The following is a 12500-nucleotide window of genomic DNA, read 5'->3' as shown; positions in this document are numbered from 1 at the left end:
GCAGAGATGGACGCAAAAAAAAGAACCACCAGCAAGGGACATGTTTGCGATGAGCTATCTGTTGGTTGCGTTAGGAGTCGCCAGAGCGCACCACCGCCTCAGTCTTGCTGTTTTTCTGCGTCATGTGTCACACCCACCACCCGCGGGTGATAAGCTACATAACCTAATCTTAAAATAAGACACAGGGAGGATGAAAAATAAAAAAAAACAGTGAGCAAAGACGAAGTGAATCGCAAGAGGAGAGATAAAGGAGAGAGATGAAAGAAGTCTAAAAGAAAAAAGTGAAGTAGAGATTAATTGTATTGCAAAAGAAGACAGTCAGCACGCGGTCCCCTAACCTCTAAATGGCATACTGGCAACAGAACCACCAGTGATGAAAGACACATTAGGAAGGCAAAATAGTGACGTAAATATGTTAATTGCAACAGGAAACAGATGACTGGCGCCCCCTAACCTCAAAGTGCCGCACAGACAACAGAACCACTTAAGCCTGTATTCAGAAACGCTTTGCTGTCTCACCACGGCTATTTTTCAAGGCAACAGAGATGATTAGCCGGATTCTCAAGAGCGTTTGTCCTGTTAATAATATAAAAATCTTGTTAATCTGTCACTACAACCATAGAAACATCCTTAAAAGCCCGTATACCTTCAACTAGAGCCTTTTGAAAATAGTGTAGATACAGCGAGGAAGTGTTTCAGGATATAAGTCTTATAGTCACGTAACAAAGTGAGTACATGATACAGAATTCCAGCATACAACATACGTGGGGCACCTGTTACCTGTGACCTTTCTGATACGGCGCCACAACTCATTAAGCAGTGTGTGTCAGTGTCTTCTGTCTTCCCTCAGTGACGTCAGCTGTCCATTCGTAATCCAAAGTGACTCACGAATTACCAAACCACGAACTCATGTAACCAAACGAGGAAAGGCTTTGTCAGTTGTCGACTAACATAACACAATTACAACCACTGTCCTCAGCGTTTTCCTTCTGTCATAAGGTCTGTATTTTGAAACGCTTTGTTCTCTCACCACGAATATTTCCAAAGGCCACAGAGGTTCTCAAGAATCTTTCTCCTGTTCATGATGTAGAAATTTTGTTATTTTAGAGCCTTTTAAACGTAATGGAGGCGTTGCGCAAAAGTGTTTCAGATAATGATCAGTTCTCTGATCTGCTGAATATCTATCAGTTGTCAACTCTTGTAAGGAGAATGGCAGCAGATCAGAGGAGCCAAGATTAAGGAGCCGTATTCTCAAACGTTTCAGCGTCTTTTCTTGACTTATCCTATCAGACTCTAATGGAAGCTAATGGCGTTTTTTCAAGACGTTTTCGTAATTCTACATAATGTGTGACAAGGATTTTTACGATACTTTATTTGTATTTCGGTATTATTAAGTCTTCTACTTTTACTTCTCAACTTCACAATGTTTTGTACCTTGTCTATTACAACTTTCCTTTCAGATTGTCCTTTCGGATTGTCCTGACTGTTTTAATTTTTGTTCACTAAAACTTTTGTCTTTTCCATAAAATCTAAAAAATATGCAAAATAACTACTGTAATACAAAAACTAACTTTTAAACTTTAAAACACCCACGTAAAGCAAAAAAGTCATCTGTAAGGCCTTAGAAAACAATCCTTATCAGAACACAAAGCCTTTCAGAACACGAACCAAGATTCAGGGACAAAGAAACGCCTTTACACTCTTGCACCCTCTTGGTCGCGTGTTGAAGCTGGGAGTCGGGTCAGGTTTGTGGCGCACTGGTGGCTGCCATACGCGAGAGTGACGCCTGATACTAGAGAGCCGTCAAATGGTTCTCGTCTCCGTGCTCTTCGCTTCGGTCTAGCAGAGTCAGCGTGAGTGTGGGGGAAGCTTCGAAGTGCGATCCTAGTGTAGTAAAGATGTCGGTGTCTGCGAGTGTTTTGTTATAAGCTAGAGCAGCACAGCATGGCGCCTTCTATACTTTGATCCGGTGATGAGCTTATGCACTCGACGATAAGGCAAGGAAGCAGAGAGACAGTTTTCATACGTTTGTTAGTATATCTTAATTGTCATGACCAAACACATTTCTCTCTCTCTCTCTCTCTCTCTCTCTCTCTCTCTCTCTCTCTCTCTCTCTCTCTCTCTCTCTCTCTTTCTCACGTATCAGTCTTACTGACGTTTCTCTCTCAATGGGATATTAAAAACTTTACATCGCGAAGGAAGCTTTTGTACAACTTCGCTGGCGCTGGGTCACAAAACATCGGAGGCAAGGGTGTCGTATTCCCACTTCGAAGACTTGAGTTAGGACCACAGAGAGTACTAGAAGACTGCGTGGCTTTGTTTATGAATCCTTACTTATCACTACCTTACCTTCTCACGGTCACAGAGTTTTGTTTACGAATCCTTACTTATCTCTCTCTTATCTTCTCACGGTTGCAGAGTCACAAAAAAAAAAAAAAGAATAAATAAAAAATCTAATGCAAGTGTCGGATTTTCTCCCGGTAGACTTGAGTTGCAAACGTATTAGAAGCGAGCGTTGTCTGGTTAATACGACCTGCTTACTGAGCGCTTCCTTGTCCTCTCACGATGTTTGCTAAGACGTCCACGTAAGGTTTCATATTTCAACCTAAGCCTCGTGGTGGGAGTTGCCGTGTTTCGTTAGTAAGCTGTATTGGGAATTAAGGATTTGTTGATGGTATAACTTGACGAAGGAAGTAAACTGATCATGGTGGAGGCTGTGAAAATGATTTTTTTTTCTACTTCCCGTGGTATGTAACACACACACACACACACACACACACACACACACACACACACACACACACAGTGAGAGAGAGAGAGAGAGAGAGAGAGAGAGAGAGAGAGAGAGAGAGAGAGAGAGAGAGAGAGAGAGAGAGAGAGCGGAACAAATGCCAAGGGCTCCCTCTGCCCTGCACACTCCCTGCAACAACAGAGGGCACGGAGGCAGCAGGCAGCGGTGGAGCGTGGCCTGGCATTAGGCCATACTCTAAAACACTTTCGCGTCGCATCTCCACTACTTTCAAAAGGGCTCTAGTTGAAGTTGCATTGTTTTTTTTACTGTGTTTTATGTTTCTAGTGACAGATTAACAAGATTCCTACATTATTAACAGGAGAAACACGCGTGAGAACTGGCTAATCATCTCTGTAGCCTTTGAAAATAGTCGTGGTGGGAGATGAAAGCGTCTCTGAACACGGGCCTTTGCGTCACGGGGTGTTTTCAGCGGTGCATTGTGGGCTGATATGGAGACGAGCGTGCGGGGGACATGGGAGATGGAGGGAAACCGAGCTATTGTCCGTGAATGCGAGATTATTCGTGGCGCGCTGTTCATCTTGTTATGCTATCGAGGACAAAGCCACCGACCTGTGATGGTGCTTGTTACGCCCGCAGACAAGAACGCACACACAGCCCGCGGACACGGTAAAGAGTCACTTCTAAATTTGTGATACCTCTCAGGCAAAAAAGCTTAATTGACTTTGGGGGAGTGGCACCTTCAGTGGGTCTTTTTTCACCTTTCTTGTTGCCCTTGGTCAGAGCCCCTTATATAGGGAAAAAAAAATAAAAATGCATTAAACCAGCAGATCTACACGTGGCCGTTCCTGTATTAATCATGTTTATCTGCGTCCATCTATTATTCCTGTCCATAAATTTGTCTGGTCTACTTTTACAAACCTCAAACTAATTCCGCACTGACATCGTGATAAAACTGAGTCTCTTCCATTCATCTTCCACTTTATTTGTGAACCAATTTCTTCCTATCCTTGTCTTAAATCTCACTTAATCAAGCTTGAATTCGTTCCTGTTAGTCGTATCCTGACTACTAATCTTAAGAATTTTTTTGTTCCTCTCACCTTTGTTATAGTCCATATGCCTGACAAATACCTCTTCCAGGTCCCCTCTTAATCTACATCTCCGATTTATGTGAATTTAGAAGTTTAAATCTCCTCTCGCAAGGATTATTCAATTTCCCTTGCATAATTTTTAATCATTCTCCTCTGCATTGCAAACCTGCTAAAGGTTTCAGGGGTCGTGGCCTATCGTTTTTTCGCAAATAAATTCTTAACAAAGAGTTATTTTGGCAGTGGATGTTTGAGACCCAGACCTAATTAGCAAAGATATGATTTGGAATCATATATGGATAATGAACACAATTGGAAGAAAAATTTAGGCTAAACTTAGGTAAAATTTACAGTAGCGAGACTAGGTGTCATGATAGATACCCCGCCCATTCATCTTTCGTGACGTCGATGCGATGTTTAACTATGACCTAAGAGTAATGACCCATCCAACCAGCAGTTCTGTCTTTTTGCTTCACTCACTGACTCACTCACGCACGCACGCACACACACACACACACACACACACACACCGTAGCACGTAGCAATATTTCACCTACTATAGGTATGTATTTTCCTTATATGACAATATCATTTGGGGAAAACCGTTTTACTCGAAGGAAATCACTAAGGGGTATCTTTATCATGGCGACACCTAGCCTCCTTACCAGTGTCTGTAAATTTCAGCTAAGTTTACCCCAAATTTACACCTATATTGCATTCATTTTCCACATATGGCACCAAAGCACATTTTTGACAATTAGGTCAGGGTCTCAAACATCCACTGCCAAAATAGCATCCTTATCCGACGCGTTAAGATTTTATTTGCGAAAAACGACAGGACAATGCGCCTGAAACCTTTACTACACGCCTTCTGCACCAGCAGTGGCGGTAATGCTTCACCAGGCGTTGGTAAACATAACACGCGGTGAACTCTTTTACTGAATGGCTGAACGTTTGAGCACTACACACAAAGATAAAGGAATTTAACAAACCCTTTATAATACATAAAGAATTCACGACTGCAGCGATATATCAAATATGTTCCTTGCACGATGGAAGCAACGTGACACCAATTAATGCATCACAAAGCAAGAGAGGCACAACATTCACACAGTGCCTCCCTAGCAGTGCTCAGTGAAGTGCTTTGTACACACTCAAAAAAATCATCGTTACAGTGCGGTTCGATGAGAGTTTCACACTGAACAATCTGGTAGTCTCGGCAGGATTGATAAGCGCGTTCGACTAAGGCTTCCCACTGTTTGATGAAGCGTTACTGTGGCAGCTCAAATCGTATTGCTTCATTTACAAGTCCTGCTCACTTGATTCATGCAGGTGTAGCCGCACCAAACACACGCATGTAGCCTGTTATCAATGGATCCGTCCTCAGTGTCAGTTAGTATCGTGCTGAATGTGTTACGATACTCTTTTGAGTATGTGTACATATAGGCGTTATTAGTAACAGCGCGACAACCAAATCCTTGCGTGGGAAGGGAAACGGAACCTAACACGCTCCCCAGACGTTTGCTTGTCCGTAGGTGAAACCCCAACATTTTCATCAGCCAGTCAGCGCATAGCAACCGTAGCGCCCATACTAGCAAAGTTGACGAGAAGATTTTATCTGGAATAAAACTGAGGATGTAAAAGTGTTAAGGCCGTGACACTTGGTGCTACATTTTTTTTTTTTTAGCTTATCTTGTAACATTTTACATTGAACAGAACTGGAAACTAAGAAATGACGTCAAAAAAAAAAATAAATAAATAAAATAAATAAATAAATAAATAAATAAATAAATGAATAATAATAATAATAATAATAATAATAATAATAATAATAATAAAGAAAAGAAAAGAGAACTAAATCACATGACATGTCGCATCTTTCCGAGCTTACAGTCTCGGTGGTATTCCTGTCTCATCAACTTCAAGTTAAACTCAGCATATCAAAGGTACCTCGAGACTTCTCTTGGACCTTTACCTTGGGACATAATTATGGATTATATCGTCATTTATGCTTAATGAAGTGCTAGTATATTCTCATTGGCGTATAATACGTGAATTTCAGTCTCCTCAACCTGTATATGAGGAAATATTTAGATATAAACACGTTTACAAGACTTTAGTGTACAAGTGAAGAAATAAGGTGATGTTTTTCTGCCAGGTATCACGTTTATTTACAGCGTAAAACATGTTCTGTAAATCAACACGTATGAGAGAGAATTGTGTGATCAGAATAAGAATTAATTTTTTTTTATTTATAAGTGGAAGTAGAAGAATCGCGAAATATTCTGTATCTGAAGATATACGTTCTTCATTTGGAAGAAGCGGCACCACCGCGTGTTCCAACAATGTCGTCAGCTGATGCCTGGTCCACCTCCTCATAAACTCGCCTTCTCTCATCCTTATTTCGTACATGAGGTAAGTAGTTTATGAATATTAATCTCCTGTGCTGTGTAGGAAGCTTTATACAGGAAAGTTACTCAGATTTCTTGCTTACAAAGGACAGGAATGTTTAGAGCATGTTCACGGGCGAGCTTCCTGAAGCTGCCATCCCACATATATTTCTCATGCCTTTCGCCCATTGCCATGATCCACGGGTTGCATGCGGTCTTGACTGCCGTATGGCAGTCCGTTACCATTCCTCCTGAATGGAAGAGAGAGCTGGTTGTCTCTATCTGGAAAAGGGAAAGAGGACCGCCAGGACTGCAACAACTACAGTGGTATTACGCTGTTGACTGTGCCAGGCAAGGTCCTTGCCTCCCCTTAATGAGAGAGGGGAGAGCCTTTCTCTCATTTTCACTGAAGGGTCTTTCAAGGAGTGTGGAGGCCTCCATTCCTTCAAAACTCGCGCGTGCGTGCAGGGGGCGTACATACGACTACTCCGGTACCATAACAAAGGATTCGGCTAATCATGTTTACTTACGTGTTTATGCATTCAAGTAAATCAATAAAAAACATCATAGAATTTACTATGATGTCCATGTTAATAAGGAAAGGCATAGAGTCCTGCTTATAGAAAATGTTAGGGATGCCGAATTCCGTTAACCGAAAGCTCTAGATTGCAGTGTTACCACATAAGAGTATTTCACGGAAGGTTTTGATTTGGCAAACTTGCAAGGTTAGGGAAACGTCGGTGACGGTACTACGGCCAAGAGTGTGTTGTCCGACACCACTGTGTCGCAACACTGTGACTTGTACGGCGTAGCAGCTTTGATTATAGGATGAGTGATAGTTTCAGGCACTTCCTCGTGTCATATGGGTGGAAAAATGCATTGCTGTGACAACGTTATAGGTGAAACTAAACTAAACTAGATAAAAGTACTGACAACTCTGGAGTCGTGCACACATTCAAACAAGATCTGTAAACACGTCTACTTTCCGCCGACACTCAGACAGAGAACTTCCCTTGGGCAAATATGGACTGAGGAGGGAAAGTTATGAATGAAAGTCTGTCAGTACTAACGCCTCACATCTCGGTTTGTGTCTTACGGCATCACTGGGTGCTGATACAAAAACTCATAAGCTGTCAAAATGTATTGTACCCCAAGGTGAGGAAAATGCAATTGCTCCCGAGCGCGGTGATGGCCGTCGTCTGGCAAGGGAAACGTCGTTGTGTTCAGTAGAAACATGCTGTAATAGTGAATACTGTTTGGTTGTGTCTGGGTGCTCGTCCCGCTACTGTAAACGCCTTTTCGGTTAATATTTGCGATATTCTTACTTTGTCCTTGAACACTGACACGATGGTATAATATACTTACTGTAGTGTACGTATGTAAAAGTTTTAGACAGCGCCGTCTTATAGTTAACTCATAAATCCACGTTGAAATAAGAGATGCCTCCCGGAGACTAAGTCCACAAATTGTGTGCACAGTCCTTCCACACACTGAGCCCTGGGACTTCCTATGCATCTCAGGAAGTAGTTTATATGTAAGTAAAAAATAAATGTAGGTAAAATATATGTTAGCTTGTCATTGCACTGAAATTATTGAACGATAAGCATTTTATCATGAGCATTTTATTATGAGGCACATTTTATATGCGATATGTATAAGGGACACTACGAGTGTATTATTATTCCGCGCTGACACATGGTGGCCGCTGCAGTCAGCCGGTTTCCCACTGTGGTGCCCCAATGCCAAAATGGCAGTCGATTGTAGTGGACGCAACTTTAAATGCCATAATTTTATCGTGCACTTCCGTAAGCAAGACGACTTGGGTGTACATTTCTTAAGACTGCACGGTGTTTTGTCGAAATCAGTGGAGTGTTGAACACTCGGTGGCGCCAGTACCCTCTGAGGATGAGGAAGAGGACGACCAACCACAGCCCGGACCTTCCACTTCCTTTTAAGGTATGCGGTTAGGTTAATGTCCTTAGGGGCGGGCTTGGCCTCACTTAGGTCTAGTTTTAGGTTAGGTAAGACTTGGTTAGGTTAGGATCCTTAAAGCGGGGTCCTGAGAGGGCGAAGTCCATCCCTCCCCGGTTAGGTTAGATTAGGTTAGTGTACGTAAGGGGATGTCCAGGGGTGGGGGCGAAGCCCACACGGTTAGGTTAGGGTAGTGTCCTTAAGGGGGGTGGATCCAGATTTGGCGAAGACCATGTTAAGGTAGATTAGATTACTGTCTTAAGGGGGGCTCTAGGAGGGCAAAGCACCCTCTTGTTTTCAAGGTATGGCGTATCATCCTTATACTTTTCATGAAAGTCCTAATTTGGCTTCCCCCACCCTAAAACTCCGCGTTGTGCGTCCCGCCCCTCCTCCCCTCCAAAAAAAAAAAAAAAAAAAAAAATTGCACAGTTTCCTCAAGACTGTCGAGGGAAAGGGGTGCAGTTACGTGACAAGGAAGCCTTTTCTTACGCTAGACCGCATTCCACAGCAACACGGCAGAACACGCCACGCCCACACCAGCACAGCGACATGCTGCGCTGCCCATCTAGTCACTCTTGCCACACTGAGGTAGAGAGGCACCAACGATACCCGAGAGGAGAGTTTTGCCGTCAGCCCCACTCTTCACCACCATTCTGGGCACCAGCACGTCTCACAGTCAATCGGCGCCCAAGCTCAAGCAGTAACAATAAAACACAACGTACATGTCTTCCATGGCACAGTGATGAGCGAGCACTCTGTGAGCAGACACACAGCATTGCGTCAATTCAGTTTAGTCGTTCATGTGTTGGTCGAGAGTGTAGCCTTCTTATCAGCACTGCCTGGTGTTCCTCTTAGTCTGTTTCTGTTGGTTATACTCTTTCAGTGTCTTTCCCTCTTCTTCCACATTTAACACACTATTGTCTTAGTCTCTTTCAATTTTTTTTTTCCAGTAAATAGGACTTCATCAATTACACTATCGTCTTCCTCTGTATATCGTCTTTGTAACTATCAATTTTATTGCGATCTGCATAAGCTGGACACTAAGAAAGTCGGAGTGTGCACGCTTGCCGCATTCCCCATCGCCCCATCACAAACACAGCGCACATTTGTTGTCACGGTCTAAAATGGCTGAGTCCGAGCAGGAAAGCCACGACGTCACAGCCTCAAGAGAACATCACGATACGCAGTAGTGCTTACTGGTCCATACAAAACATTCACATTTATTAGAAGTAAAGTATATATTGTACATCGTCATATTTGTTCATTTTACGAATACTAAATCTTACATTAATCCCCCTTCCCCGCAAAAAAAAAAGTAGATAAGGCTTGTAATTACGGAGGATGTGTTTTAGAGGGAATACAGAGATATTCTACGTAAAAGTAGTAGCAGTAGTAGTAGTAGTAGTGGCAGCAGCAGCAGCACCAGCAGCAGGAGTAATGACGATAATAATAATAATAATAATAATAATAATAATAATAATAATAATAATAATAATAATAATAACAGATAAAACATTATTTCGAGCAAAGTTTTCATGCTCGTCATTCTCACAAAAGAGCTGACATATCCTCACTATTACCACTGCATCACCGTCTTCTGCCGCTCTCTCCGCCTCCAGTTAGTGAGGGAGTGAGCAGAGTGACCCTTCAGGCACCACGGGACAGGAGCACCGTTGGGAAGATTAGTGTTTTTATGCTATATTTGTTACTGCGCCACATCTCTACCCTTTTTTTCTTTACATGTCAAAAAACCTGCCATTTTTCCTTGCTAATGATGATAATGAGGATGATGATATGATGATGATGATAGCGATGATAAAGAGGAGGAGGCAAAGGAGGGGTAGGAGGAGGAAGGGCATTAGAAGAGTGTAAGGAATAGCAGGAGGAGGAGGAGGAGGGCAAGGAGAGAAATCATGAAAAAAAAAGGCAAAAATAAAGAATCAAAGGAGGAGGAAGAGCAGGAGGAAGGGAAAAGATAAGGAGAGAGAGAGAGAGAGAGAGAGAGAGAGAGAGAGAGAGAGAGAGAGAGAGAGAGAGAGAGAGAGAGAGAGAGAATAAAAAGGAAAGGAGAAAAAGGATGATAGGAATGTGAAAGCGAGGTAAAGGAAGAAAGATGAAAGGAAGATGAGGAGGATAAAGAAGAGGAAGAGAAGGAAGAGGAAAAAAAAAAGGAAAAGGAGATAAGAAGAGTATTTTCCATGATAAGTCCCGCACCTTCTCCCTGATGAATGATCCGCCCTTCTTATCCCGAACTGTCCCCTTTCCTTCTGTCCGTCTGTCTATCTGTTTATCCATCTATCTGTCTTTATGTCTGTTTGTCTGTTTGTCTATCTCTCAGCTTGTCTATATATGTTTGTCTCTGTCCCTTGGTCTGTCTCTCTGTCTTTCTGTCTGTTTGTCTGTCTGCCTCTGTCACTCCGTCTCTATCTCTCTCTCTCTCTCTCTCTCTCTCTCTCTCTCTCTCTCTCTCTCTCTCTCTCTCTCTCTCTCTCTCTCTCTCTCTCTCTCTCTCTCTCTCTCCTTCCTCCCTTCCTCTCTTGGCATCCATCTTTCCCAAAATAAAATAACTCGTATTATAGCACGTATAAACTAACACACACACACACACACACACACACACACACACACACACACACTCCTTTATCCATTCCATACTCTCATCGTCTCCCGCCTCGCAATGGTCTCTTTCTGCGCCTCTTCCTCACACATTCGCCTCCTCCTTTGTCCTTGCGGTGTGTTCGGGCCCGAGTACTTCCTGGGGAACTGGCGTGCTTGAGGGCAGGTGTAAGAACCCACTCTCTTTTCACGTGTTTGCAAGAGTATGAAAAGAGGATGAGGGTAGCGGATGAATGTGTGTGTGTGTGTGTGTGTGTGTGTGTGTGTGTGTGTGTGTGTGTGTGTGTGTGTGTGTGTGTGTGTGTGCGCGCGCGCGCGCGCGCGCGTGCGTGCATACGCACCGCGCGCCCCTTTAATGAGTTTTTTGTGTGTGATCTCAAATTCAGCCCAGATTTAAGAAAATGTGTTTACGTAACACTTTTTAATGAGGTTGTTCATAAAGTAAGAGTTGTTATGCATATAACAAGAATTTACTTTACATGTTGAGAGTTTTGTTTATGAATCATTCATCACACTGTCATCGTCACTGCCAGACCGTTAGTGGCGGCAGAGTGTCAGGCACTAGTGCAGTAGTTCCCAACCCAAGAGGGGAAAATATAGGACCCACAAACTGAGGCACAGACTGCCATGTATTGGATTTCACGCAGCTTGTTGCAGATTGTACAGTTTCTTATTGCTTTCTAGATATGCAAACTTTTCATGTCCAGTACAAAAACTTTACAGTTACCTACAAGGATAAGAATGGATTAGAAGAGTAGGTTTTCCAGTATCTAGCCTTTGAAATGTTCAGAGGTGGCTGTTGAACGAAAGAAAAAGTGCCAGAGCAGACCAGTGTGTGAGCAAAGACCCGCGTGGCATAAGCACTGGAAAGAATGACCATGATCGCCGCTCCGTGACTGATCTCGTTTTGACGGCGTGACTCGGTTTAATATCTATAGTCTGCGTCGCCAGTAACACACTCCTGCACTTTCCTCCTTGCTTAGTTATGTTTCTCTACCTGTATCTTTGTAACAGTCTCCTTTACTCCCTGCCTTTATCTTTCTCCAGTATCTTTGCAACACACTTACACGGCTTGTCTGTATCCCACTCCTTGGCTTTGTTCTTCTCACTGTATCTTTAGAATACACTCTCCGCTTCTTGCCTGTATCTTCGTCTCTGGTATGCTGTGTTATAATTGTATCTCTGGAAGATTCCTATGCCATCAGTCTGTATCTCACTGTATCTTAGTAAGGCATTTCTCACTTCTTGCCTGTATGTTTTGTTCCTCTAACTGTTTCTCTGAAACATACTCCTTCAATCCCTTTCTGTGTCTCCTCCCCTGGACGCGTTCGTATCCCTGTACCACGAAGCTCACGGTCTTTCCTCTCACCACATGACTAAGATATACGGCTTCATTGCTCAAGTCTTCCCTTACGGTCGTCTTGCGTTAACATTACTTCGATACCCCCACGTCACGGCCCTAAATCACTGTTATATATAGCTCCACCACCTCCCTCCCACATTTTTCACTGTAGGCAGATGGAAAGAGACAAATAGACAGGGCTGGGCAGGGCGAGGGAGGCACACGTGTAGGTAAAGACAGGAGATGTTAGAACATCGGGACACGAGTCAATAAATACACACACATTACCATATTCACCAGGTGTTTTGTTCCCTGCAGCCACGCGTCTCCTCTCCGACCAGTCC

The 12500-nt window shown here is 43.1% G+C and overlaps 1 long non-coding RNA gene across 2 annotated transcripts in view; it reads left to right on the top strand.

The window, feature by feature from the left end:
* LOC135098330 (uncharacterized) overlaps nt 1-12500 on the top strand; it is a 50234-nt gene that overhangs the window by 27289 nt on the left and 10445 nt on the right. Inside the window, exons 1-2 of one of the 2 annotated variants that reach the window (XR_010266826.1) lie at nt 6081-6252; nt 12475-12500. The exon at nt 12475-12500 is cut by the window's right edge and continues 100 nt beyond it. This is a non-coding gene — a long non-coding RNA (uncharacterized LOC135098330). Of the gene's footprint in view, nt 1-6080; nt 6253-12474 lie in introns of those variants that run through there. The other variant, XR_010266825.1, reaches the window with a different exon arrangement.

Source organism: Scylla paramamosain, unplaced genomic scaffold (genome assembly GCF_035594125.1).
Source record: "Scylla paramamosain isolate STU-SP2022 unplaced genomic scaffold, ASM3559412v1 Contig56, whole genome shotgun sequence".
Taxonomy (NCBI): Eukaryota; Metazoa; Arthropoda; class Malacostraca; order Decapoda; family Portunidae; genus Scylla; species Scylla paramamosain.
The sequence above is the reverse complement of the archived record's forward strand: the minus strand, read 5'-3'. Positions and strand labels throughout refer to the sequence as shown.